This window comes from Corvus kubaryi, unplaced genomic scaffold (assembly GCF_017639235.1).
Source record: "Corvus kubaryi isolate FWS band 111438036 unplaced genomic scaffold, C.kubaryi_AGA036_p1.0 split3-73, whole genome shotgun sequence".
Classification (NCBI taxonomy): domain Eukaryota; kingdom Metazoa; phylum Chordata; class Aves; order Passeriformes; family Corvidae; genus Corvus; species Corvus kubaryi.
In genome coordinates, this window is record NW_024582091.1 from 5908991 (window position 1) to 5933090 (window position 24100).

General features: G+C 41.7%; 1 long non-coding RNA gene across 1 annotated transcript; it reads left to right on the forward strand.

The window, feature by feature from the left end:
• The first annotated feature begins 3176 nt into the window (after nt 1–3176).
• LOC121659244 lies at nt 3177–24041 on the forward strand. Its single transcript, XR_006014230.1, has 3 exons — nt 3177–3288; nt 3689–3947; nt 5626–24041. It is a non-coding gene; the product is annotated as an uncharacterized LOC121659244 (long non-coding RNA).
• Nucleotides 24042–24100: the final 59 nt, after the last annotated feature.

Consider the following 24100-nt stretch of genomic DNA (forward strand, 5'->3'; position numbering starts at 1 on the left):
AAAGCGGGAAAATATGTACCAGGGACGTCTGAAGATCCGTCTGCTTCCTTCATCAGGCTGTGGGAACATGGAAGTTGCTAAAAGGATAATGAGCCACCTGAGTTGCAGCACTTTGGTCACTAGATGTAGAATGAAAGATTGCTTTTTCCAAGAGAACACTATTTCCATTCCTAATCTCCACTGCAATACTGAGGTGCTGTGTACTGTGGATTGCTGTCCTGTGACTTTAGAGCACCACAAAAATATGGAGCGTGACAAAACCAAGGCATCTTCCTCTGAAGGACAAACCCTGCTGAATTAACTTACTCTGCTGCTGCTACAACACACTTTTCCTATGGAAGATGTGTGCTGTAAAGGGCACATAGTGCAAAATGCAAAGAGGTGCAAATCAGAGAGCAGCTTCCATTACTAGTCCTAAAAATACATAGCAAAAAACATACTTCAAAATGATAAAGAAATGGTTGGAAGGATATAATAACATTATTACATGTATTGATTTCCAAAGGAGCTATTGTGTCAGGGTCTCACTGTTCGTGGTCTCATTGCATAAGAATATGGAAGACAGAACATTTTTTGTCCCTAACAGTTTATAGTTTAAATTATGAGATGATGTGATGAGTGAATGTAACAAATATGAGGGGAAGATGATAAAAATATAAAATGGAAAGGACTGTGACCAGAGATATTTTTATATTTATGTGTTGAATAAACTGAAGATTTGAGGTGGGTTGTTAAAATAGATGTTGATTATGTCCATAGTCTCAGCTGGCCACTTGCCTATCCAATACGAGCTGGCAATTGGATACTGAGGAAGGATTTGAAATCAATGAATAAAAAGTAAGAAAATACATGAAATTAAATTATATGCAAATTAACCCTGAGATGAAGTCTGTGCCTCCCTTGCTGTCTGTGTTCTCTTGCTATACACAGACTTTTTCAGGATCTTTGACAATGCAGAAGCTCTTGTATGAACAGGAGTTTTCACTTTCTGACTCTTAATTCTGGATTATTGATATGGCATTGCAATGATAACAAAAGGCACTGGAATGTGTCTGTTTCTCATATATGTCTATGAGAAGGGTGCTTTGGTGTCTGATAAGGCCTTTAGTCATGCTGTTCCTCTTCTCAGTGTTCAGAAAGCTTTACCTGTTCCTTTGCCTGGAACTTTTGGAGACAGAACAGTCCAGGTCTTGTTTCTGATGTTTTCCAAGTCTCTTTCATTCAGCTTTGTGATATTTTTCTCAGCTTATAATACACATTTTTATTAGCCTGGTGTATTTTCCAAAGCAGGGTGTGGAAGCATTCATTTCCACCATGGAAGCACTTTGACATGCAGCAGCCCTGCCCAATGTCCAACATTAATGGCACATGCAGAAGGTTTATAGATTGCTCCAAAAGAAATGCTTTAGAGGCAGGTTTCTCTTGGCAGGCCTTTCAGCCACACCTTGTTCAAGGAAAGAAAAGTCCGCAGTAGCTGGCAATTGCAATTTGATATGAGTTAAAATACATTGGCTTTGAGTGACACTGGGCTAACATATCATGAGATGACATTTCTGATTTGTCATTTCAGCCATGTTAGCTCTTAGGTGTCAGCTCATAATTATTTATAAAGATTATTTTAATGTGTTGGGGTTTAGTGCACTGAACTGCATTTATGAGTGATCACAAGGGCACCTAGAACCTGGATTTCTTTGCTTGTTTCAGTCCAAATAAAAATAAGTAAATGCACACAACCTAGTCATGGTACCTTTTGTTTTTAAAGACCTTTGGTTAGAGAGTAGCTCTGTAATTTAGGTGTGAAGTACTGGAGCTACTTGGAATCTCTCAATCCCAGCCCTAATTCTCATAGCATAGAATGGCAGTAACAAGCTTGATATATGTTTATTGCCTATTCTGTATATTGTTTTTTCTGATGGGTGTAGTGGTTTGGTCCAAAATACTCATTACTGTTTATCTTCTGTGAGATAAGAATTAGGAGAAACGCAAAGCAGACACCAAACTTGAAAGAATATAAAGAAGTTTATTAACAGACGTAAAAGAAGGAAAAAAAAAAAATTATACCACCTTCAGAACTCTCCTCCTCCCCCCACCTTCCTCCCTTCTCCCACTGACAATGTAAAAAGACAACCCTTAAGATGTTCAGTCTGTTTACCACTTCCATAATAACCTTGTTCAGTCCATTTAGAAAGAGAAGTCTCTTCTTGCTCATGCTATGAAAACATTATCACAACGAGACAGCCACCCACTTCCAAATATCGTTCAGTCCATTTAGGAAGAGGAGTCTCTCTGCCTGCGTGTGAGTCCCTTCCCCCGACTTGCAGCTTTTCCCGCCACTGCTTTCGAGGGTCCACTCTTGAAGTTTTTTGGGGTACAATTTTAAGGTTGAGCCGTTCAGAAACAAAAACAGAGGCCCTTCTCCTTCCCTGGGAGCAAAGGGTCTTCATCATCTTCATCGTTAGGACTATCTCTGGGAGCATCTCTAGGAACTGAGGTTTTCTCCTTTCCCATTTGGAGCAAAAGTCCTCATCTGGTTCATCTCTCCCTGTCCAAACTTCCCATGCAATTACAGCTGCGTCAGCATCTGCCTATCTCAGCGCAGGTGCTTTTGCTTACAAGCTGAACACTCCACCCCCCATATCTTCATGAAATTACAACGGGATACTCTGATATATCATAGCTTCACAACAGAATTTCAGCTTTAAGCATCTCCTCTCTCTCTTCCCTCAGGTTTTCAGCTCTTCACAGCAATAAAAGGGTTAATCTCACCTCGGCCTTGCAGCTTTGCAGCTGGAATGTTGAATGTTGCTTATCGCAGTGGAGAGGGGGGAGAGCCGAGCCGCTCCGGCTGCCCACGGCAAGGCAGTGGGGGGGGTTCCATGGCTGGAACAGGTCCATCGACCCAGGATGGCCGTGGCCCGGCCCGGCCTGGCCCAAGCAGGGCCTGGCTGGGCCCACTGGCCCCGCACGGGGCCTGCAGCCACCTGTCCCAGCGCCGGAAACAAGAGAGAGCTTGGGGGGGGAGTTTGCCTGTTCTTAAATGTGGATCACAGAGGTGATCACAACTTTAAGTAGCTTAGAGAATTGTCCATATTCAAACTGGCCAGCTGATAGGTTCTATCAGTTCCCAGAGGAAGCTGCCAGCACCCCTTAGCAAGGACATCCCTTCCAGGACTATGCTTGCTAACCTATGACAATGGGCTAATCTTAAATTTTCATTGCTGTTGCTGCTGCTTTGTAGTCACTGAGTATTTTGAATTGAAATGAATTTTTGCTACCTGATGAAGCTGAGTGAGTCCTATATCTTTCTAGTTCATACCTCATCCCTGGCAGCTGCAACTCATTGGATGCTTAGGAAAGGAAGGAAACAAGTGGGCAGTGATTGTTTTCTGGGTAGTCCGTGAATTTTAAAGCAGTTTTTTGAAGTAACTTATATTTTTTACCTTGGCATTCTTGTGTTTCCACGATGTGATTTTGTATTACATGAAAAAATGTTTCTTTTTTTAAGCTGGGTGCCTGATCATATCATTATGTTGTATGATGAGAAACAACTGCTGTTACTTTCACCTTCTCAAAATAGCACGTTCTAGCTGTCCTTGTTTATCTGAACAGAAGTCTTACTGTGTTTGATATTTCTGCACACAGATGTTCTTCTGTGCATTTCATATTTCTTATTCTTGTGTCTTTTTAGTATGTGGTTTATTTCTACCCCGGACTTCAGGTTGTGTTTTCAGTCCCAGCGCTCCGGAGACTTGTTTGGTCACTGTTGCAGTGCAACTAATGAGTCTCACGGCACACCCAGAGGCACAAGTTCACCTCTCATGTTGAACCTGCACGAATGCTTCTGTGTGCCTGTTAATTTTGGCTGGGGGTAACCAAAGGTGGCTGGAGATGATGCAGAGAAAATTACTCTCCTGTGTTTTCTTAGCTCGAGAAACATCATCTGCCTGGTAAGCATCTGTATTTGAGACTGACCTGCTTGAATATTTATTAGGATTATATAGCTCAGTGATGTATCTAGGAGATCTAGCGGAAACAAGTAATTCTGCAACTAAGAGCTCACAACAGCATGTATTTTTTCTAATTTAAAATCTCATATTGTCTAGGATTTACCAATAAAGAAAACAAGCATCTTGTAACTAGAATATATATGTAGAAGGAGATAGTAAATTAAACAGATATAATAGGAAGGATTTTTCATGATATTGTTCTTCATAAAAAATCTAAGGCATTTTAACCTTTTTCATGCTTCCTGATAAATGCTGAGATTAATATAACTTCATTTTATGAAGTACAGTCTAGGTCACTACATGGAGCCCAGAGTGCTGTTTCAAACATTTCAAATAGCTTCTGCCTCAAGCAGAAGCTTCAGCTGTAGTAAGAAATGTAGCTCTAAATAGAAAGGCTCTATTTACAAAGATGTTTATTAATTAAAAAAAAAAAAAAGAAGATAAAGGAGAGATGCATTCTGTCTTCACTTCTGGCTTTCAGGGAAGAATAAATATAAGGCATCTAGGCTCCTCTAAATTGCTAGATTCCCCCCCCCCCAGAAAATTGGTTGTAGGTGTGACAAACATGATTTATCATCCCTCTGGACTGCATACAGTTACTTGATTGATTTCAGTGTTGTGAAAGACAAAGCCAGCCCCATGTTTTATCATTGTACTCCTCTATGAGAGATCTTGAAGATTGGATGAAATACTCCAAATATAAAGTATTTTTATTATTATGGATTGATCAAAGAATAGGACTGTGTATACTTTGTAAACACTTCCTCTTGTTCCGAGCATCGCTGATCTCATAGTCTCTAAACACAGGTAGTTAAGGTTCATAAATGTCTTTGTATTTGAATGGTCTGTTTTGTATTCTAGTCTTGTGATTTTATAGCTGGAGTGAAATCCTGGCTTCAGCAAATTTCATATACTAGCTTATGTGCTGCACCAAATGATTTTGGATTGATGCCATAAAACGGATCTGTTTCATATTTTAAGAATTATTTTATAATGATAACTAACTGTTAACAATTTGTAATATACAAAATTACTACACAGACAAAAAAATCTATGAAAATAACTTTTGCTTGGCAGATTTGGTTGACTAGGGAATAAGAGAACCCCTTTTTCTGTTAATTTCTCTTTCTACATGCAGCCTAATAATTAATGACAAACAGTTTTTCAATACTTGAACATCCAAAATGTATACCTGGGTATTTTATTCATCTTTGACATAATGACAGAGCTGTCTTCCCCACTCTAGATATGTTCCTTTGTGTGAGGCTTAAGAGATGTGTTTGGAGTGAAACAGCCAGCATATTCTGTTCCCTTTCTAGCCCTAGTTTTTATTTCCAGAGCTACCAGTCAAATACATTCAGGAAACTTCATGATGAACACTTGAAACATGTTCAAAACAGTACTCTGATCAATTATTTTCTGCCATTCCAGAATTGCTTTAAAGTAGAGAATTTTTTTTCAGGTTTAAAAAGTACTTTCAGGAAAAGAAGCTTGTTAGAGAAACAGAGTTGCATAAAGAAATTTATGACCCTTGAGCAGGCACCCAGTTGTTTGGCTTTTACCTTTTGTTTCTGATTTGGAATGGATATTTGAAGTATTGCTTTGTGTTTCTCTACAGGTAGATCAATAAGCAAATGCATTTGTTTTTGACAAATGACTGAAGAAGAAAGAAGAAAAATTCTGTTTCTGCAGTCACATTTGAGCTTTCAGTTCCAAGGACACAGCATCCAAGAGCCTGAAAGGTACCAACCAAAAAAGTCAGAAAGGCAATTTATTTTATTTTTTTATTTTTTACTTTTCTCCTTGAAGTAATGCCTACACTGAAGGGATAGTGTTTCCATCATCCAGAAGCCTCAGCCTTTGTGGGAAAGGGAGCATTTCCTCTGCCTGCTGAACAGTATAGAGGCTGGGAATTTACCTTGCCTTTGACTTGCATACTCTTGCATGCAGAGTCAGTCACTTGCTTTTCCTTTTCAGAGTAAGCATAGATGCTTATAATCTCTCCTCATTTGGAGGAAGTCAATTTTCTATTTTCAGAACATGGTTTATTTGCTCTCCACTGCTGATCAACATACAAAATCTCCAGTTCTCTGGCAGATGTTCTGTCTCTTGCCTCATCCCCTGAATTTGAGTTGCAGGGAGAGGTGCTCATTTGGGAGCTGTTCCATAGTAATTTCTTTTTGTGAAATGATAGGCTAGGAAACTGTGCTAAGGAGGACTGCTCAGGAGGTCACACACCAGTGGCAGTTGTCAGGACGCACTGTGAGCTGAATACAGCCAGAAATAAATGCTTTGTTACAATGCACTGTGGGTGAAGCTTAGTAATTCTTTGTTCTGGCATACCTATTTCTTATTAAAGCACCACAAAATGGCATATCTTAGGTAAGAACAGCAGTAAAAAGAGTCACTTAATATGATTTTTTATTTGCTTTACTCAAGATCTGAAAAATTAAAATACTATAGGGCCTGGAGGGAGAGAACAGTTTTATCTACCTGCATTACAAAAGGTTACAGAATGGTTTTCAGAGACAATAATGAAAAACTGAAGAGTCACATCTTCAGGATGTGCAAGCAGGTACAGTATCCAGCTTGCATGATAAAGGATTGTAAATAGGGACTAGCTGGGTAATCCTGCCTGAAAGAGAAGGCTCACATGCCATCAGAGGTAGGTAGAATAGGATTTTGCCTTAGTGAACTGGAAGATGATGGCAAGACCAGTAAGTTATGAGAAAAACATAGTCTTGCCTGCTTACCAGAAACTGCCACAGTTTAATGACAGACATGAGCCTAACACCAAATATTTCCAGATTTACAAGCTGATTGCAAACCCCTCTCTCCATTTACAATGAAGTTTTGGCAGGGCTGAGCCTGTATCTGGACTTCTCTTGTATCCTTAGTGTGGTCTCCCACGAAATTGTGGAGAAGGGTGCAAATACCCAATTTGCAGTTTAATGCTCTGAAGAGGTACAGCTGCAGTAACAGATTTTGCTGTTGACACCATCTTTTTCTGCTCCACTAAACCCTTAATCTCTCTGTGATATGCCAGCAGTGGGCAGGGACACTTTTTTATGGGGACACCCTTATATGTTGGGACAAGAGTGAATTTATTCACTAATTTATTTTCCCTTCCTAATAAATGTATCAGATTCATGTTGGCCTAGCAGGCACTGCCCCACTGCTGCTCTTGGGGCTGTCCCACTGAACATCTCCTTTCTTGCCATGCAGAAATCATGCTGCAGAGCCTGGGACAGTTTATGTTCAATTTGAGATGTGGCCCTGAATTTCCCTGGTGATTTGTGGCAAATTGTCTACCTTCCTCACCTGTGAGGTGGAGGGAACCATCACTCCTTACCCCAGTTCTGGCCCATTTGCATCAGTCTATACCACATGTGTTGTATCTCCTCCAGTGTAGCATGTGGAGAAGAGTGTCTCATCTGGTTTCTCCAAGCTTGCCTGCAATGACAATGAGCAATGATGAAAATTCTCTTTTCAGGCACATGATTTGTAAAGGTGTATTTTACCTGAGCAAAATCTTTGCATTATAATGGGAAAAAATATTTCAGGTAGCCTTCTCTAGCATACTGATGCTAAAAGTTCTGGGTGTTTGGGACACTCCTAGGTGCTAATTCTGTTGTGTTCTGGATTTCATGTTGATCCAGTGATGCTAGATTTCCATCTACCATTTGATACTACCTTCAAATCCTTGTGCTTCCAGCAGTGCACCTGGAACTGTTCCCACTCCTCTATCACAACATAACCTCTGCTTCAGCCTTCAGGGCTGGGTGTGGTCTGTGTGTAAGCACTGCAGTACAGCATACATAAGGTAAAAAATGAAATCTTCCTTCTGACTGCATGGATGGTGCCAGGCTCCTCCAGCTTCGGGTTCACTCTTCTGTTCTGCTGTTTGCTACAATAGTCAGTTCAGATGCAGCCACAAAAAATCTGCCATGAGCAGCTCCATCCCACTCTTCAGAGTGTGAAAACCCCTATTTAAGTTATTTGCAGTGTTGTGGGTATCTAGTTATTTTGAATGTTCTGTTTATGCGTGCTTGTGTTCCCTCCCAGTGCAGCTGGCATGGCTGTGTCTGAACTGACTATTACAGCAAACAGCAGAACTGAAGAGTGAACTCACATCAGGAGCAGCATCATCCATGCAGTCAGAAGGAACTGGAACACTGCTTCCAGCTCTGGGGTCCCCAGAACAGGGAGGGCATTGACCTGTTGGAGTGAGTCCAGAGGAGGCCACCAAGATGATCAGAGGCATGGAGCACCTCTCCTATGAGGAAAGGCTAATTGGGTGTGTTCAGCCTGGGAAAGAGAAGGCTTTGGGGTGACATAATTGTGGCCTTTGAATCTGAAGGGAACCTACAGGAAAGATGGAGAGGGACTTTTTAAAGGACACATAGTAACAGGACAATGGGGAATGGTTTCAAACTGAAAGAGAGCGGTTTAGATTAGATATTAGGGAGAAATTCTTTACTGTGAGGGTGGTGAGGCACTGGAACAGGTTGCCCAGAGAACTTGTTGATGCCCCATCCCTGGGAATGTTCAAGGCCTGGTTGGATGGATCTCTGAGCAACCCAATCCAGTGAAAGGTGTTCCAGTGCAACAGGTGTGTTGGAACTAGAAGATCTTTAAGGACCTTCTAACTCAGGGTATGTACCAGATGGCATGATGTACCAGAACTTAAAACTGGTTAGCCTTGCTTCCCCCTGCCCAGTGAGCACTTGGTATATTTTAGAGGTTTAATTTGGTTTGCATTTCTGTTTGGTGGCTCCTGAGTCCTGTAGATATGGCATCAGCTTGTCCCTTTTTCTCCTGTCATGCTGGACATCTGTTCCGCTCAGTGGGACAACAGAAGGATTAAAATGGATTAAAGCTGGGTAAGGTGCTAATAAGAAATACAGGAAAGAAGAAAATGTCACATATAACTCATTAAAAGGTGGGGTGGCAAGGAGGGAAACACAGCTGTATTTTTGTATGGAAATGCTGACAGGTCTATCAGTCAAGATGAAATCTCATGTTACACAGTACAGTCTTTGTAGTCCAAAAATTCCCCTAATTGCTCTGCTGAAATCCCTGAAAATAATTTTGCAGATCAGTTTCTCTCTCTACCAATATGTCATTTTTGCTAATAATGGACACTTTTAAAGTGGAAATGAGTAATGTACATTTTTAAGCTGAGTTCACAGAGGCAGCATGTCTGCCAAGGAGAAGTGAGGTTGTTACCTGCACTCCTCTGATAAATGTTGCGGGGTGTGTAGCAACCGCGGAAGGCAGGTCTTTGCAGCAAACACTTTTCCTTGAGGATTCATGTTGATTTTAAAGTATTTCCACCAATGTTTGCCATATTACAGATTGAAATTCATTGCCCATTGTCTCTGGGCGGGCTTTTCTTGTCCCAGTCAGGATTTGCTAACATCAAGCTAATTGCTTTCTTACAGTTGGAATAGGGAGAATGATGTTATTTTGGGGGTACTTTGCACAGTTTCCTGGAGCAGGGCCTGCTGTGTGGAGTCTGAAAGAACCTGCTGCTCTCCAACCTCCACCAAAGCTTTTCACAGAAGTCCTATGGGAAGTAAACTCAGTCAGTAATGGTTTTCCAAACATCCAAATACTTTTAAAGCATGTGTACTAAGCTACTGGCACCTACTGAAAATATACTATTTTATAAAATGCATTTCAGGAGACCAAATAGTTTTTCACAATTTCCAGTAAATATTAGAAAACTGTCTACGCCACTTAACTAGGCCACAAAATGTTTCAAATTTAATGAAACAGACATGTAAAAACCTCAGATACTGGTTACATTAAAGAGATGGCCTGTTGATCTTTACAACAACCGCAGCACCAACAGGACTGAACATATAAATAATTAGTTGAATTTGCAGACACTTGGCTGAATTGAAAATTTAATATAATTTCATTGATTCTCTGTGTAGCCAACACGCATTTATATTTATTTGAGCAGAGAAGGGGGAGAGAAAGCAGAGATGGGAAGCCCTTACCTTAAAGTAAATCAGATTGCTTTTGACTTAAATTTCTCTAGGAATGCTGAATAGGTTAATAGTCATTGTACCCAAGTAATTACAACAGAAGAAGCATTGCACTATTAAAAATAATGAGTGTCTGGGATTTATTTCTGAGCATTTGCCTTATGTGTTCATATAAAATGGTCTGAACAATAGTAACCAATATGTAATTATAGGTAGTTAAAAGCCGTTATAATGAAACAATAGCTTAAACGTGAGATCAGACTTTACAATTTTTAAAATGAATACACATTTATTCTCATTGTAATTTATGATAGTTCTAGTTGTAAGCTCTCACTACACTGAATCTTCTTTTCAATTTTCCAGTTGATTCTAAGCTTACGAAACCCAAAGACTGAAGTGCTTTGTGCAAACTGTGTACGCCTCTGTCTATTATTATTATTATTGAAAAGTTATGGAGGTAGGGAAATTCTCATCTCTTGAAATTATAAGTTTTGGGCACACCTTTTAATGGAATGTCTGTTACAAAGGCTTCTCAGGTTCTGGCTTGGTGTTTGCAGCAGAAAGGCTGAGGGAGCCTCTGATGGCACAGTCGCTTGTGCCGGTCTTATGAGACGACAGGTCACGCCTTGTGATTGTAGTTATCATTCCCATTAGCCTGTTTAAAGACTTTACTTAGAGAATTTCAATTTCTAGCAATTTGTGGACCAAAAAACTTCCTTCCCAAACTATATAGAGAGCATAGGAGCTTGCTTTTGTAATCCCCTGTCTTGGACATCTTAAAATCACTCCATGGACTCCTTAGGGGTTTGGAGGCTGCAAATTGGAAGCCCATAATTTCATTTTTACATGCAGTGTGGAGCACTGATCGCACAGTATTGTGCCTGGGGAACAGCTGGGAAACCAGGCATCTCAAGGAATGGTGGTTTAACACTGGATATTCGCAGCAATTATCACCATGCTTTTCTCCTGCCCCCTCCCAAAGCCATGCACAGTTGTTCCAGCAAAACTCTGTGGTGAAATATGAAACATTTTATTTTGTTTCATTTTCTTTTTGGGCTAGCCTCATTATAAAAGTAAAATGTTGCTTATGGGACACCCAGTAACAGGTACGTAAGAACAGGTAATTCTCATAAATAGATGTGTTTATTTTCATGGCACTGCAGCTGGGCAATTAACACATCTTGTTTTCTGGGTGACACTGACGTCACAATTTTAACCTAAGGGACATTATCGATTATCGCTTACTTGCTGATATATATATATATACATATATATATATATATATTTACTGAAAAGGATTGCAAATTGAGCCCAAAATGACAGACAAAATGTTTTTTTAGATACGAATTTGGTCACAATTATGTCTGTAAATGAACATAACAGATGTGAAACTTCTTGAACTTCAAAAGACAGCTTCTTTTGGAGCCCTCTATGGATCACATTTGAGGTCGTTAATCATTAGCAGGCAGCAGGGAGACTGTAATTTTGCTTTTCTTCAACCTAACCATTCCACTATGCAGCCCCTTTTCTCCTCATGTTGCCACTTTTACTTGAGTTGATTACCAACATGATCTTTGAATAAACCTACTGGTTATATGTTGCAGTGGCTAAGTCCACTTTACACCCCCCAAGTTGCCCTAAAAGTGATCTCCCCCTACAACACCGTGCCAGAAAGTTCTTCCTTTGTCTAGATTCTGCTGGTCAGTGGCCCTCTCCCCCCTCCCATCCCTTTTCCCATTGGCCCCTGTTATGTCACTCAGCCTTGCCTCTGCCCCCTGGCCCTCAGACCATTGGTTTTGGATGCTCTGCCCACCTTTGGGAGTTTTCGGGATAAAGCTGGTGTGGGCTTTTGGTCTTGTGTTCTTCTTACCTCTGTTCCCTTCGGGTGTGTAGCCATTGAACACCTTGGAATCGCATGCAGAGAACCCCTCTCGCCTCCCTGTCTCCGGTTCGTGCACAGACTGTGTGTGAGGGGCTGTTCACGACCGCCTGCGAAGGTGAGATCGTGGGCACGTGTAGGTGCTGGCAGAGCGCTGCCTGAGCGTCTCCACGAGGGACCCTGTGGAATAAACGCCGCATCGAGCCACCGAAGCGCTCATTCAATAGTTATACAAAAAAAGATGAGCATCTGAGTAAAGCCATAAAATCTATGTTTATAAAATGATCTCTCTGGACTTAATTATCACTATCCTGCTGCATGCTCTGATTCTACACTTGCTTATCCCTTGACTTCATTCTCTTGTTTGAGAATACAGCTTCTCATAATCCACACAAGCCTTGCAATATATTTCACTCACTTGCTGACATTTCACTTTGTTGTTGATACTCATCCCTAGGTATCCCAAATGCCTGTCAATTAATCAGTCGTAAGTCTGCCGAGTGTTATTAGAACCAGGGACTAAGCACCCAGCTTTCAAATGAGGCAATATTTATCAATCCATGTGACTCTCACTATGAAAAAAGAGAAACTGTACTCTGTCATTGCCAGAAGCCTTTAGGGTATTAGACTACAAGGCAAACTCTGGACCAAATCCTTCTGGATATGCTGGAGATATCTTAAAACTTCTGTGAGTTTTGGCTCCTTCTAGCTTGATCTGCTGATTTTTCTGTCTCGTAATTAAAAAAAGGCTTGGAATACAATGTGGCCTTTAAATGCTGTTTTGAAAATTATTATTTCCATGAATTTTAAGAACATAAACTGGCTGACGCAACTGCAGAGATAATATGGGTTAGCTTTTCTTCAGACTATGGAAGAAATTAAAACTGAAAACCACTTTTGGGAATCCTCCCCCCTACTTTTCCATGCACATTTTCATGCTTTCCATCAGTTTAACACATTGTAGGGGTTTTATTAGTGGAAACAGCCTGTTTCTTCTAGAATGTGCAGGCTTCTGAAAACGAAGAGCAATGATGACCATGGATGGAGTGTGAGCTGCACGGCACAGCGTGACACCTGAGGCAGGGTATTCCTTCTGCTGTTTGCTCCCACCAGGCTTACCTGTGTCATAGGTGAAGCCAAGTAAGCATTTTTCTCTCCTGTAAGAAATATCAGTGTATTCTGCTTAAGAGAGGAGCTTCCCAGGCAGTGATTTATTTTCTGATCCCACTCTCCACTCATCCATTTGCTACCAAAGCCCCAAGCTCTGGAGAAATTACTGGCTATAGCTGAACAAGGGTGTTCGTGTGTAGCAAATATGTTTTCTTTAGTTGTCTAAATATTGATGTTCTCCGTCCTTGTTCCTGAGCAGCGTCATAATTAGTGGTGAAATATTTACTTCCCCAGAACACGTTCCAACTGTGCTTCATCCAGGGAGTCTTACCTATGGCTCTGTGTAACGTGCATTTCATGAAAGAAATGCCGTGCTGGGTCTGTCCAAACGTAAGGTAGAGTTTAAGGGATACTTAGGGTTACATAGGCCCCAAGATTTATGAACCCAGGAGAGACTGTGAAACTTTTGCTAGCACCAGTAGCTTGCAGTGTCTAAAGAGGTGGAGTGACAGATGTGTGAATACTCTGCTGATGTTTTCTTATTGCTCCTTAGTGTTTGCAGGGCCCACGTGCATGCTGCTGACATAACAAGCAGGAGAAATATCTCCAGTTTTTCATTCATTAGTGTTTCAGCAAAATTCCTGGCAGACTCAAGGTCTGCCTGGCCGGTTAGGAGCCAAGGCTGGCTCTGAGCTGCTCAGCTGTAGAAGCTGATATCAGCATTGTCGTTCAGGGGAGGAACAGCCAGACTTTGGATTCACAAAAGGCACAAGTGGCATGGGAGGGGAGGTCGAGGCTTTTAAGAGCTTTCTTCTTGTGCTGCTGTTTGAGGGACAGGAATGGACAGGTTTTAGGCCATCCACCATCATACATGAGCAGAGGCAGGTGATGAAATGGTCAGCTCTGTCTGCACTTGAGGCTGTCTTCTTTCAGTGAAAGATTAGTTTAAATATAGATGTTTCTAACCGAAATGTGAGTTGCTATGATTTTCCTCTTTGTCTGATAGTCCAGAGCAAAATTTTAATGTCAGAAACATAAGAAACTTGCAAATTTATTTTTTTAAACTTATTTGTGAAATGTCTTTCTCAGAGGGAATGGTTTTTGAAGGAAATTCGTGTTCTGAAAGAACCAGAAGGGGGATTTAATTCACATCTTTCTAATTTGGGATACATGTTCTGACAGGTATAGAAGTAATTTCTGAAAAATATATGACCTCTAGTTTTTTTCCAAATCACTTTTCATCAAGGTGCATGAAAAAAACCCAGACCTGAGACCTTTGAAATCTTTTTGCAAGACAAGAAAGTCATTCCATCCAGACTTATCTGGCCAGTCTACACAGTCCCTTGAAGGTCTTTATGTGATAAAATCTCTCATGGAACAATGGAGCCTTCAAGCCTTGGTTGTAGCAACACAGAACATTTACTCGCTATGGTATTTGATGAGTAATGATACTCAATGAGTACTTGAGCACTGGTTGCTGTAGGGGTGGAACATCAGTGCAGAAATCTGAGGCAAAGAAATGTCAGTCATGAAGTTGTCAGAGTGAGAAAAACTAGCTGTATAATTAGCAGAGATGTAATTCAGATCTCTGAAAAATCTTAAGTGTCAAATTTGTGCCTAAGAACTTTTTATCCACTTTGTATTTCCTCAGTCTGGTTCTAGGCAGACCAGAGGCGCAGCCTGAAGGGAAGTGGCAGTGGGGTGACTGCTGGTACTGCCAGCAGCTGCTGAGGACTGTTTGTGCTCCAGAAAGAGTTGAAGGCCACAGCTGGAACCAGACTTGAGAGTGAGGATATGTACCTGCAGACACACATTGACTGTGTGTACATACACTCATGCAGCTTGTGGTGGGGGTGATTGATCGTGGAAGCAGCAGCTGTGCTGGCAGCGTGTGTCTGCTGAGCCCTGCAGCAGAGATACTGATAGAGATTCTGCTTTTGTTACCCTATTTCCTCAAACAGCCCAACTAAGCTGATAAAAGCATATCTGTACCTGCTCTAGGGGTTAGCAGACCTAAGATTTGAGATACAATTTGAATTCGCTTATTTATTTACCTTCATGACCAACAAAGCAAAGCTTTGCAGGACAACCTCAACCTTGATAAAATGACCACTGCACTGCTAACCTTTGCAAGGTGCAGTGCCATATTTTAGGCAAGGCTCACTTCATATTTATTGGGATGTTCAATGTAATGTAGTACCACAATCTGTCAGTCAATAAAAATGCTATTTCCTCCCCAGGCTGTATGTGTTCTCACCTGTTACAACAATATTGAAATGGTGCCAGTTGCATCGTGTTTGTAAACAGTGCCAGATTGGGACTGCATGCTCCATTCTGTAGGATCATGTCTGTTGTGTGATGTGGGCATCACTCAATTAACCAGCTCCCTTTGTTTCCCTGGATTTCTCCTCGATGTATATTTCTGGGGAGGCAGATCCTGCAGTCAGCTTTATTTGTGGTTCAGGAAAAAGACACACTTCAGTGCCCTCACACCATATTTATCATTGTCTCGCCTGCCTTGCAAAGGTAGCTGCAGATGTTGTGATGGATAGAGGATGACTTACAGAAACCACAGTTTTGCTGTGGTTTCTGTAAGTGCTGCTCTTCATCTTTGAGCAAAGAGACACGGTGTAATTTCTTGTGGCTGTGCCACACAACAGAGCTCTGATCTCTCGGCTCTTCACTGTCTGTGTAAATAACTGTTGCCTTTTAAAAGAGGTTTTGCCTGATCAGGTACTGAAGTTGCTGTGCTGTGGTGTTTGGCAATGGTTCAGAAGCAAACCTGCTTCTCACCCTCCCACCCTTCTGGGGGTAAAAGTACTGCAACATCAGGTGGGGTCATTTATAGCTTAAATCCCCCAAATAATGTAGTTGCAAATTAGATATACATATCCAGGGAAGAAGATAGTAAGGATTTCAGTTTAATAGAGAGCTTTGTCATTTAAACTGAAGGTAAGAACTTGTTTTTTATATTAATGTGATTTTGAACTGTTGACAGTATATTATCATTAGAGGGACACACTGTTAGGTAAGAATGTAGTTGTGCTCCCTGAAGAGCAGAGGTCAGTGTTGTCATCTTATTTGCTATCCCACTACATTTCTTAGTGCAGACTTATTCTGTCCCCATCTGCCTTGTGCTCCTTTTAAACAAAGCTCCAAACAAATGAGTCCAGGTAGACATATTTTTCCTCCTTATTGTCAGTGGCAATGTTTCCTTGGTGCCTCTGGTGAGGAGAACTTTCTCAGCCCCTTGTTTCCTCCTGTCTCTGCGAGAGCAGAACTCACCATGGGATTGGAGCAGTTACCAGTGGCTGCAGCTGCACCCTGCTCTGGGGTGGAGGCACTGCAGAAACCGGGGTGCAGGGGTGCAGGACTATTTCATGCAGCTCCCTGCTTGAAAGGTGTGCAGAGACTGATGGAGGACAGGTATGATGACTCAGACTGGAGTAATTCATCTAATCCCCTGCTAAATTCACAGCACTAGGAACTGACTTTTTCTCCTGAATCAGATAAACTAACACAAAATGTGACTGTTCCCTACTGGCTATGTTGTATTAAGAACTGAAAAAACCCCAGAGATTAAATAACATTTCCAGAAATCAATCTCAGTAGCTATTTACTGGGGTTTTCTTCCCCATCTAATATGCAGTGAAGATACAAAACCCTAAAACTGGTGTAAAAAAAACTCAGAAGATGAATATTCTGCTTTCAGACACTGGCTTCCATTACTTTTTTTAGAAGAAGGAGGAAATAGTTATAAAATTACAATGAAGCAACTTTGACATATATAAAATATATAAAATAGCTGGTGTGCATTTTGTTTGCTCTTTACTATTCTTGGTTAGGGAATGAATCTTTTCACTGTAAGGCTTGGTCATAGGTTTTAACAAAACTAATTTGGGGTCAGCTCAAATACAGCGATGTCTTCTCACAGCCAGGAAATATCTCTTAATCAAGAGACATAGCCGTGGAAGAAATTCTGATCTCCCTCAGGTAGCAGCTTTAGAAAACTCACCTTTCAAGATTTTTGATAAAATAGGTGGGTCTGTGGAGTCAGTTAAATAAGGTTATAGGTTTGGATTAGAACAGCCCCCAAGAGTGATCTAACCTGCACCAGAACCGGTGCAGCCCCTTTCTTCCCCAAGAAGGCTTCATAGCTGGACCTTTGGTTGTCTCTGTGCCCCAGTGTGCAAGGCAGATCAGGTCTGATGGAGAACAAAAAAGCCAAGCTTCCTCCCATCACTTTTGAAAGGTTACTCCCTACCTCCTGCTCCCCATGTGTTGCCAGATGTGCCTGGTGACTGTTAAGTAGGAGTTATTTTTATTTCCCACCCACTCAACAAAAACAAAGAAACAAAACCCCCCAAAATAAAAAAAACCCCACATGCTTGTCTAAAGAACAGCAACAAAATGTCAGTTTTCTTATGCAGGGAATAACTGCTGTTGGCGAGATGCACTTCTGGTGCATTTGTGCCCCTGTGTGCAGTCAGGCTTGTGGCTGCTCAGCCAGGTGTATATCCATTAGGTTCATCTGTTTCGTGTAGGCAGAAACTCACGTGCTCTCGACAGGGGCTTGTTGTGCTGAGACTGTCACTGTGAGTAATGGCTGCTCCTGTGATAACTCAATGTAACTCTTGGATAGTGAATGACTTACCGAGGCTTTCTGTAGAACAACTGTACAGCACAAATTCAAGTTTTTATAAATGGGGACTGGTGTCTGTTGTGATAAATCAGATTATTTGTTTTGCCCTGTACTTCCAGCATATTCAATTTGCACCACAGTAAGACAAACTTATTGTGATTACAGACTTATTTTTGCTGTTGAAGGTGGCAATGGTGAAATGCACATCTAATGATCTTGCTTTCAAGACTCTCCAAAATTTCTGGTCAGCTTGCTGCAGGGCATGGGCTGAGCCCTGCTGTCTTCAGGAACCATATACCCTCTGCTGCAGAAGGACTACCAGGTTATTGTTACAGGTAAGGACTGAGTCTTTCCTTGCATGCGTGCATCCTTTGCACTATGTAAAGCAATAGGTTGCACTGCTGATTCTGGAGCTTTCTCCCTGAGTGCCTTTTTTGGGCCTTTGGGACCCAAAAAGCAATGAAGAGAGACTTACAATAAAGTTAGGTGGGAAATGGAGCATGTTCATGGTCACAGAGTGTTGGAGTGAGTTTGAGGAATGACAAGACTGAGACTCCTGAGCAATTCTCTCTATTTGATCCTAATTTCTGGAGAAAGGATTTTGTTCTGGTACAGTCAGTAGTGTCAAATGAACACTGTGTTGCACATCTTTTTCTTTTTGGGATGTAGTATAGTACCTTTCTCTAATTTTACTAATGTAGGCAGTCAGGATATAGAGGTTTGCTTTCTCCCTTCAGCTGTGGTCTTTTTATGACATTTCCTAAGCTGGTCTGGAAGGAATTAGCACAGGGCATTGTACATAGCTCAGTCCTCTTGTGACTGTGACTGGCAAATCTGACTTGCATGAGATGGGATAAAGTAGCTCTGATGTCTCTTACACAAGTGGCGGTGGGGTCCCCCAAAACAAGTAAGAGACCAAGAGGCTAACAGTCTGTTTTGTTTCAGTTTGGGGTTGTATTTTTTTTCTCCCTAGAGTGGACCAGTGTGTTGACATTTGTAGCCTTAGCAAATGATGGTGTCTCCCACATTTCTAGGTTAGTGGGATAGTGGAGTTGGGTGTGCTGGGAGTAGCCTCTCATTCCTAACGTTACACTTGGGGAGTATTTGCTTAGTAGTGGTTTTGAGAAAAGAGGCTTGGACAGCCTGATGTGCAGGGCTGCCATAGAGTGATGAGATCACATTTTTGCCCCGAGTGCTCCCTCTGATTCCACAGAAATGTCCCGGCATGCTGGCAACAGCATGGGATGGGCAGAAGATGGGACAAATATTTGGTCTTTTAAATTCTTCTTTATTTACCTCTAGTGGCTTCTAAAGAGCATTTCGCCCCTCGGCTTCCTCCCCTTTTCAATTCTACTGTTTTGAGGGGAAAAGACTGATTCTTTCCTTTCCTTTTGGGAAGTAGTTTGGTTATAGTTTAGTGTTACTTCTCTCACCTCATATCATAGTGTTTAGCAGATGAACATTTACCTCAGCACCCAGATTCCCACTGCACAGTCCGAGCCCCTGGATCAGACAATTTCAGCAGCTGTAGACGAAATAGTTTATTTTCCCACCCCCATAACCTTTCTGCAGTAAGCCTTACCCATTTTATTCTAGTGCAGATGGTAGGATGGTTGGTGTCTCACAGGGGTAAAGCACTGGCTCTCTTCAGCTCCATCTCTGAGGACCATGCAGTCAAGTGTTTTCAGTACCCAGTACAAAGGGTAAAGGCTGCATGTAAAGTTCACTGATGTTTCTGAGACTTACTGTTGACTGCCTGACTCCCAGCCCTTTATTTGGCACAGGTAGCATGTGGTGAATGACAGCACAATAGACTGCAAACCAGCTTCCATATTTTAATCTGTTTTTTTTTCTACAAGGGAAGGGAGATTTTTTTTCCTGGCATTCCTCCACAGCTTTGCACAGCCTGAAATTAAATTGCTAGAGCACTGTGCTAAGAGATTTTAATTTACATTTCAATAGTCCAAAGTAGCAGTTACTAAATCTCCTTGTTGGAGTAAGCTTAAGGTTCTGGTTAGTCACTAAAGTTTTTGGTATTGGGGAGAAATAGGTATTTATCTGTGAGGGTTAAGGTATAATTTGTTTTGCTGTGGAAGGGTATGAGCACAGGAACTCTGTCCCTCTGCTAGAAGGGTTTAAAAAGTACCAACCCATGGTTTTTAGTTAGTTCCACCCCAGCTGAGGAGAGACACAGGAGAAGCAGACTTGTCTAACCTAATGCTGCTCAGCCTGGGTGAAGAGGATCATGCAGTTCCCCTTCCCTCCTGTACCCCACTGTGCGTGATTTATTAAGTTAATGGAGACAAAAGGGGCCAAAAAAGGTCAAGAAGCATCGTTTGATGCACAGGTAAAGGAGGCATGTGCCTAGAAAATCAGGGATATGAGAACAACCTTGTTTCCAAACTCAGTTCCTGGCAGAGCCTGGAGAGCTGCTGCATTGACCCCTGGGATGTGAATGAGAGGGGCAGCCCTGGCAGCCCTTCCTCTCCCTGCAACTCCCTCATCCTCTGTCCCGGTGCCGAGACCAGATGAAGCTGTCCAAGGGTGCTCCTGGGCTGGCCCCTCCTCTCAATGCCAGCCCCTTTCCATCCTGCCTATCCACAGCTACTCTATCCTATAGGACTGGATTGCCTGTATCACTGACAGGCAGCTTGGTAGCTCCACACTTGATGGCTTGGGCAACCTTAAACAGTGTATTTTGTGCTGAGGTTATTGCAAGAGAAGACATAGCAGCTGGTGGAAAATGCTGAGATGTGTTCACAGCACGGGTGGCATGAGGCATTCCATCCTGTCCGCTGCCTGGGCAGCTGTGAGAGGCAATGCTGCAGTGAGGACATGGGTCTGGCAGGCAGAATGGAAACCAAATTACTGTAGTGGAGAGGGAAATCTGTTCCTGGCTTACTGATGCTTAAAAGAAGCTAGACTTCTGTCTTCTGCAGTTATTTTTCTGTGTTGATCTTCTTCCTTTTCACAAGGAAAGTTTTCCCTCACTACCCAGACCTCCCTGGTGCAAAGAGGGTGGTGGTGGGGAGTTATGTTCTCACCCGACAGTGGCTTTTCCAACTTGTCTCTGTAGTGTCCATGCCAAGGGAGAAGGAGATGTACATGTGGCCCTGACAACACCTGATGAGGATACCCTAGGATGTAGGGCAATTCTGTAGTGTATGAAGCTGCTGCACCTTTATTTTTAAGTCTCTTCCTTGGACTGTGGCACACCTGTGACTTGCTCCTGTGGTGCAACAGATGTCTGTCCCATTGCAATGCCAAAATCTAGAGGCACATTCTAAAAAACCTGAAAAAGAAAAGGGTGGACATCCCAATACAAAATCCTTTTAATAAGGTTAGTCTGAAGAATCCCACTGCACAGCTGTTCTGTGGAGTTATTCTCTTTCTACCTTTGTTGCATTATTTTTTTTCCTTTGGTATGAAAAATGTGTTTCAGTACTGGGGAAAAACAACGCTTCCAATGAAACAATGCTGAGCAATGCTGATCTTACATCAAAATGACTTTTGATATGAACAGTTGAAATGCTAAAGGTTGTATTTCCAGAAGCTGAAAGCACATATTAAATGGAAGAATATTCACCTCTGCTTTAGCACAGTTTCCTCAAGCAGAAACAAAGAGGTAAGCTCCAAGCATCCATCTGATTAGAAGCTAAAAGGATCTGATTTTACCACTGAGCATGCTGTGTAAACAAGTGAGCATGCCTTTATCTCCCTTTATACTTTGTGTTGTGATCTCTTGTCCTTCTCAAGATATTTTCTGTGTCTTTTCTGGAAAATAAAAGCACCAGTCCTATTACCCAGATGCCCCTGTGTGCCACCTGCTCTGTGAATCCCACAAGGTGTTTCTCTGTGTATTAGAAAAATCAGCTGGGATGACAGATACAAGTACAGTATGTTTACTTTAAACCTAAAACCCAAAGTCCCCAAACCTAAGCTGTTCCTTGACCAGGACCATTATTCCTTGAGGGTCACCTTCCGGATTACCCTGGGAGCAGCTGCAGATGTTGACAGATGCCATAAGTGCTATCTGACATTATAGAAAAAGGAGCCAGGTAACAACTGCAGGTTACTGTAAAAAAGTGACTTGGTTGCTTAAAAAAAAGAAAATTATAGCAAATGAATATATGAGGCAGTCAGTGACCTCTGATACTGTGTATCTGACTCCCTTAATGCTTGACAAATGGTTTAAGCTCAGTGGCTGGCTTTGGAGGAATGGAGCATGCACTCAGGCCAAGCATAAGCGTTTTTTCCAGAATAACACAGAAGTTAATGTGCTACAATAGAAGCATCTGCTTTATTTAATGACCCATTTCATCATGTGATTCCTTTAGCTATGAAATGCCAGCAGTTTTCAAGCAGGCTAGGAGTGTCTCAGCACTGGTGTGCCTGTTATTTATGAGGGAAGAAAAGAAGCGAATGAGAACTGTAAATTATTTCTGTGAATGCTGGAGGTGTCCTCTTCTGACTGGGCCTGGCATGGTGGCCCTTGGGGCAGCTTCTTCTCATGCCAGGCACAAATCTCTTCCTTGCCCCTTTCCCTACTCTCTACTGTTCAAAAATATCATGTGTTTACAGGTAAAATGCCAAAAATGTTTTGGAAGAGTTCTGGTGTTAGGCTGCAGACTCTGCAAGGCAGTACTGGAGCTGCCCTCATGCAAAGCAGATGGGGGTGGGCCATTTGGAGATGCTGCTCTAACACTTGCCACTCCTCTTTGCTTTATCCTCTGCCATGGAGAATAAAAATGGATGAGTTCTGCTCTTACTGTCCAGAAAGTAATCTCATTAATAATAAATGGTGATTATAAATTATGCTACTTTATGGAATATACTGGAGCAGATGAGGCCAGTTGCCTACAATCCCACATTTTCTTAATTTCTCTAGAAAAGTTATATTAAAAGAATGAGGTACAGTAAAATATAATTATTCAGCAAGTGTTGCTAACTGTAAGAGAATGCAATGCAGTTGTATCTTTTGTATTTAAAGGTGAGAAGAGTTCTCTACATATTTCTCTAGCTTGTTCTTTATAGCTTATTCCTCAGACACTCCCTTATAGTCCTTTCTGGTAAGGACACAGTTCAAAACAGCCACAGCAGAATTCCCAGCAGGTATGTGCAAAGCTGCATAAAAAGCATAATATCCACAAAGTTACTTTTCAAACTGTAGTCTGCCTATGCATTTGTTACAGCCCTACTGGGGGAAAAATAGGAAAAAACTGTTTTCAACAGACAATTGGAAGTAAAGTTCTTTACACCACTGCTTCTCCTACCTCATCTGAGAGGGTTATTCAGTCCAGATTGTTTCTGTAATCCATTTCCTAGCAGAGCTCCGTGAGTGGCTGTGTGGCCTGGGTGGAGGAGGAGGAGTAATGGAAAGAGGGGATGGCCTTTGCCTCCCAGTGTCACCAGTGATGCTGGGTTGAGTGACCCAGGCACCAGTGGCTCTCCAGCTGGTTGGGGCCCCAGGGGACCCTTCTGGCAGGGGGAAGTGTTCTGCAGCTGATCCATGAAATGACTGTAAGTAGACAAACACATACTCTTCTCAGGTGAGTGTGTTAATGTGTGACAGAAGACGAAAGTTGGCTAAAAACATAAAGTAACTTCTGGCCTAGTTAAGCATAAACATTTTTTCCTGGTAAGTTTTCTTACAGTTTAACATTTTATCTGGAAGTTTTTATGATGTCCTTTCTTTGCATCTTGAGGAACTGTACTCATTTTTTTCTCCATTATTGCATTTCTATCAAACAGGCAAATATATTTTCTGTATGCTTCTCTTCCATGTAATGTCCCCTTTTTAATTTGTTTTTCAACATGCTGCAGTTGCCATGAAAGTCTCTTGTGATCGCTGCATTGGACCAAAGTTCAGAGTTGGTTGGTTTTCATTAGAGACTCTGCCTGGCCTCTGTTCATATGCTCACTTGCTACATTAAGTAGATAAAAGCTTTTTTTTTCTTGAGTCATTATTTATCTGTTTCCCAGGTTCCCAGAGCCTGGTAATAAAGCTGTGTTAGGTTACTTGTTGTTTTTAAGTAGCGACATGCCCTGTTCTGCACTGACTGGAAGTAGAATAGCCTCAAAATAAAGGAAAACAAAAATGCAAAACCATATGGTGACATGACCTTGAAGGGGATCCCCTCTATCACAAATTCTCTCTGCCCCTTGTGTATAAGTAGGGCTGCTAGGAACAGTAGAAATGGTGTGTTTCTCAAAGTGTCCAAGGAGAGTAATTGGAATTTCATTCTCTCATTGTTACCTGTGATACCCAGAATTCATGTCTTAAAGGGCAGTTTACCTCTGGAGAGCTAATATATAAAAAAGTGGTAAATTCTTACAGAGCAGCTTCATTTCCTGTGTGTATACAGATTTGGATTTAGTTTTGCCTATTGCAGATGAATTTCCTAATTTTTTTCTGTCTTGGTTTTGAAAGACAGGTGTCTGCTAAGGAAGGCAGAGGCCCCCCTTG